This window comes from Bidens hawaiensis, unplaced genomic scaffold (genome assembly GCF_021521415.1).
Source record: "Bidens hawaiensis isolate Kalapana, Puna unplaced genomic scaffold, B.hawaiensis_p1.1 tig00037319_1, whole genome shotgun sequence".
Taxonomy (NCBI): domain Eukaryota; kingdom Viridiplantae; phylum Streptophyta; class Magnoliopsida; order Asterales; family Asteraceae; genus Bidens; species Bidens hawaiensis.
Genome location: NW_027505474.1, coordinates 33,071 through 38,762, shown reverse-complemented (window position 1 = coordinate 38,762; position 5,692 = coordinate 33,071).

Below are 5,692 nucleotides of genomic sequence, written 5' to 3'. Positions count from 1 at the left end.
GGAATCCGAATATTATATGTTGTTAATGTTAACGATGATTGGATTATAGTTTGATACACCTAATTATTAAGGGAAAAAAACAAAAGCAAACGGAAGAAACCATGTTTTCAAAAGTTTAGCAAGTTGCCCTAATACTTTAATAAGACTTGAGACGCAAATAACAATGTTAATTTATGACACCTAGCTAGACAACAAGGCCTTATGTTAATATTACTTTGTACGTATGTGTGTTTTTCTTTTCTAGTGGGATCCTATTCGATAATTGTGTTGGTACTTTTAGTTAATTATCAGATTTCAGATAAGTTGATAAATAATTTATTATGATAGCACTATTTTCTTAATTAGGAATAAATGTTCACTAGTTATTTGTTGCATCAGTTTTAGAGTTCAATCGCGTATATATCCATTAATTATTTAAAGTTCAATCGCATGGGTTAACGGACTTTAGGTATTTATAATGAACCATATGTGTATTCACTTTAACGACATTAAATGGACCATATGTTTATTCATGTTAACTACGTTAACCCTAACTTGAATACACTTAAATCATGTCACCCGACCCTATCTGTTTATAACCCAATTATCTAAATGTCATAGCCCCCAACCCTATGTCCCGGGAGGGGAGCCGTGAACATTGAGCGGTGGTATCAGTGTTTTATTAAAAAAAATTAGCTGTAGAATATTTCATCACGATCGTAGTTAGGAAATTTATCAGAATTATAACACCATGATTCTTATTTCATAAACTAGGAATAAAACTCATTTTTATATACATAACTACATAAGTTTTATAGAGATAACCCTTATTTACAAAACACGTTTATTTATTCTAATGACAAACCACTTATTTAAGCTAGAAGCCTGCATGCACCATTCATGTATCTCTAACAAGTCACCTGAAACATGTTTAAAAATATTTGTTCAGCAAGAAATACTGGTGAGAATTCATTTGTAAATGTTACATTTTGTAGTTACAACATTAAGATGTTTTTACATTTGCCTACTTACAAATTACCGAAAGATACTTGTCAGTCGAACGCATCTGCGACATTGGTTGTCACACCCCGACCAAAAGTGGCGGAACATGCTGAGGCGCGACGTGATGTTTCAATGCACATGACCCTATTAAAGTGTCAATATTTAAACAACAAATTCATTTCATTTAACATCATAACACAACACAACTTGTTTATTATCATTACAAATAAAACAAAGTACAAGATAATAGTTCCATTTAACTAATAACCTAACGGTCCAGAATAAAAATAACTTCTTCAAATCTTCATTCAACCAATAATTTAACCTGTAACATTGCATAAATTATATTTTGTCAACAAGAATATTGGTGATCAGTTCCATTATTTTTGTATATATAGTATGAGGCGAAATCCACCATTCCTATGTGAAACCATAAATAATAACAACAATTGCGGTATATAAATCATAAATATATGAGACTACGTTCTAATAGGTAAAAATACCAAATTACAAGGAGGAGCGTGTAATCATACTTATTGAGGATGAGGATGCGGCCAGCCAACAAAAACAATAAACATTTAGCAATTAATCATATGAGGCATATAACACACAATTGAGCAATTATTCTAAGTAACACATAAACTAGAATTGTGGTTTGAGAATCCAAGTCTTAAAGCTACCCCTAAAGTATAAGGAATATTGGATTTTAATAATCCCTATTGAATAATATTGGCCGATAATAATCCCTATTCATTTTATCGCCACTGACGGTCCCAAATTCAAAAAAGTTGGCCCTCAATAGTCCCCCGTTAAATATGACTTAACGGCGTTATAGTTTTTTCTGAATTTCAAACCAATGTTTTAGGGCTTTTGATCGTTAGGAGAATACGAGTCGATTGGTGTAAAACTTAGTTCGAAACAGTGCTTCAAAATGACGAAGCAATGCTTCAATTCGGGTGTTTGAACTTACAATTAACTAAAATCAAGTCGTTTAGATAATTGATTGGAGCTAAGTTTTATATCATTCGACCCGCATCTTCCTTCCGATTAATAGCCCTAAAAAGTTATTTTGAAATTCAGAAAAAAGTATAACGCCGTTAATTCCTTTTTAACGGGGGGCCATTGGGGGCCAACTTTTTTAAATTTGGGACCGCCAGTAGCGATAAAATGAATAGGGATTATTATCGGCCAATATCATTCAATAGGGATTATTAAAATCCAATATTCCAAAGTATAAAAGCGAAAATGGGGATGCAATTACTCACTTGGACAAAGTATCGTCGATAAAGAAAACTTAGAATAATAATAATCTTCATGAAAGAGGGCCGACGGTTTAACGAGCGTGTCCTAGATTTAACGATCTTGAGTTAATTATGTCTTGAAGATGGAAAGTAAATGATATAAAAGTGCAAAAAACCAATGCTTGGGTTTTCGGGAGTTTAAGTTATATTTCACAAAATGCGGTTAAATAAAATAAGTATAACATAAAATGGGTTCTATATGAAACCGGGTCTTTGATGTTTAGTTTTACGTACTCAACCTTTGTTAATTAAGTTTTATATAGGGGAGTTTGTTTAGTGCTAGTGTGCACGGCCTTACTAATGTAAGCATCAAAATCCGACTTATAAAGATTTTCTCAGTTTAGTCGGTTCAGGACTTGATAAAGCAACAAATCCACATCCAACTTCCCAAAACATTTAAATATATGAATGACTTCAATAATTCAGTAGTTTAAATAAGTTTAAGATTTTTTATTAATTAAAGTTTCAAACTCGGGTTTAAGAGACTGTAAGTCGGCCTAATCTCGGTATAAAATCAAGTTGGGTTCCGAATACCATAATCTTTGAAATATAAATAATATAAAGTGTGAAATGAGTTAAAAAGGTTTGGCAAGATTTTTGGTGGTTTGATGTAACATCTCGGATTTTTCCTATTTGAATTCGCATTCGTTTACCTGAATTGGGTCAGGGACTAAAAATGACAAAATGGAAAAGTGATGGGCACCCCCCCATGCCACTCCGCATGGTGAGGATAGCCCACCATGGTCGCGCGGAACGGCTAGGCCTCTATGCTGATCATGTTCTTATTTTGGTTCGTTAATTCGTTTTAAGTGCTAAATCTTTCCTAATCAAGCCCAAATCATGAATATTAAGCCCTAAGAAAAGTAATTTAGTTTAGTATAATGTCTAGGTTTATTCCCCACTAACTCCCTGAGATTATATTGATCAAAAGACCTGATTTTGGTCATTAATGCATAATTTGATTTCCTTAATCAATTAAATGCTTGACAAGACCTTTTAACCTCTGTATTATTCATCATAATACTTCCCCCAAAACTCTAAAACACTTGTCTCAGTCGTCATCAAGCTTTCTCCCATGAATTCCCTCTTCCAACCATCCTAATCTTAATTAATTTAACAAGCTTGTTTAAGATTTGTTGACTTTTAAGTTCAAGACATCATTGACCACGATTTCCTCATATTCATCTTCTCGTTTGGGTAAGTTGTCTTTTGTAATTTTATATTTTTTTCATTCAATAAACAAAAGTCCTCAATCAATTTCACTGATTGAGGGAGTTTCGATGGTCAATTTGATCCCGGCCCGTTAAGGGTGTCTTAGTCAAGCTTAATTGACTTGTCAATATCTCTATCTTCTAGTCAGAACTAGCTTTCGGTTCATAAGACTTTTTTTGTTCAAAATCAAACTTTTAGTGTACGGACCAAAAACCGACTCCCGACTCATTGTTTGGATTCCGGTCAATACCAGCTCGCTTATTTATTAAAAATATCATAATCGTAGTTCTATACATCCGTTTGGATTGATTCCAGCATCTATGTTCTCAGTTTTTACTCTACTTTTATTTTGTATAAGTCCCAAGTCAATCAAAATACTTGTCGCGATAACCTTGCTCGTTTATTGTATATCTCGGTTTACTCTTTTAATCATCAAGGTGAGTAATCACTCCCCTATTTTATTATGCTTTTGGGAAATTTATGCGTATCAAATCTTATTTTTCATACTACATATTATCCATACTAGCAAATCATAATTAATTTTTTATTGATTAGTTAAATGTTTATTTGGTAATTGCTTATTTGCTAATTTGTTTGATTATTTGATTTTTAGCAATTCGGAGGGGTCCATCATTGATTCTAGCAAGTCGTCATAGTATCCATAGCCCGTTTGTGAGGCATGGTCAACTGACACTAGTTATTTGTTTTCATTTAATTGTTGATGCTCATGATATTGATTTGCATTTTTTATCTTATATTATATTTTGTGTCGAAAACTAGTGATTTTCTCACTCAACTTCGTGTTGACAAAATATATATTTTGACGCATATTGTAGATTATTCTTTGGTTTGAAGTGAAGATTGAAGATCACATAGATTAGCTTTAGGTTATATATAAAAAGGAAACTAGTTTAATGTATTTGTTTTTGGATTTGTTTGTAACAAGTTGAGACGATGTGTACATGATTGAATTTAATTAAATAAATTAGATATTGTCATATTTAAATTGTATGATATTACCTTGTGATCTGTGAGCAATAAGTTCGCGCCCTAGCATTTCCGCCTTAGGTTGGGATGTGACATTTGAACAGTGACTAGCTCGTTAAGACGAGTAGTTCAACTTTTATTCGGTTTTTTTTACCAGAAACTTGGTTTAAGACAAGATTTGTTCCAACACTTCCAAAATATTAAGTTATATGAGAAATATAAAGTAAAACATAACTAAAAGATAAGTTGAACTTTTGGTGGTTTGAACATTGACTAACTTGTTAAAACAAGTGTTCGGTTTTACTCGGTTTTTTTACCCGAAACCTGGGTTCAAGCCAAGATTTGTTCTACACTTCCATATCAACCATATAATAGCTAAAGTATGAAGAAAAACTCATATATATAGTGTTTCATAAAATATCTTTGTTTAAAAGTTAAATAAAGTGCTTAAACGAGTGTTTAGTTTGGTTTGATCCTTGACTCGGTATGAAACCGAGGATGGTTACCACATGTCCAACATCATAGAACTAAAATATAAATGAAAACTTAGGGTTTGTTTGATATGAGGTAATGGAATGAGCGATGGAATGAGCGGTGGAATGGAATGAGCGAGGGGATGGAATGGAAAGGGTAATGGAATGGATCATTACCATTCCATTGGCATGTTTGGTTACCATGTGAGAATGAATGACATGAATTATTAGTTTTTATTTTTTGGTAAGCTAAAAAAGTTAGAATAAAATAAAAATGGTAGTGAGTGGCGGTGGGATGGTGGTGGAAGGTGGTGCGCGGTAGGAGCGATTGTTGGTGGTGGCAGATGATGGTGATAGTGGGCGGTGGTGGTGGTGTTGGCGGCGGTGTGTGATGGTTGGGAGCAATGGTTGGTGGTGGCGATGGTAGGTAGCGGCGACGGAGGCGAAGGCGGGTGTTGGTGGCGGCAGGCGGCGGAGGCAGGTTTTGGTGGCGGCGGGCGAAGAAGACGGGTGTTGATGGCGGCGGGCGGCAGAGGCGGGTGGTGGTGGTGGCGGACGGTGGTGGTAGTGGTGGTGGTGGTGAGAGGGCAATGGGTAGTGTTGGTGGTGGTGAGAGGGCAATGGGTAGTGGTGGTGGTGAGAGGGCAATGGGTAGTGGTGGTGGGAGGGTGGTGGAGGTGAAAGAGGGATGAAATGAAAAAAAAAGGTGTGGATGGAATGAATTGGGGTGTTTTAGAG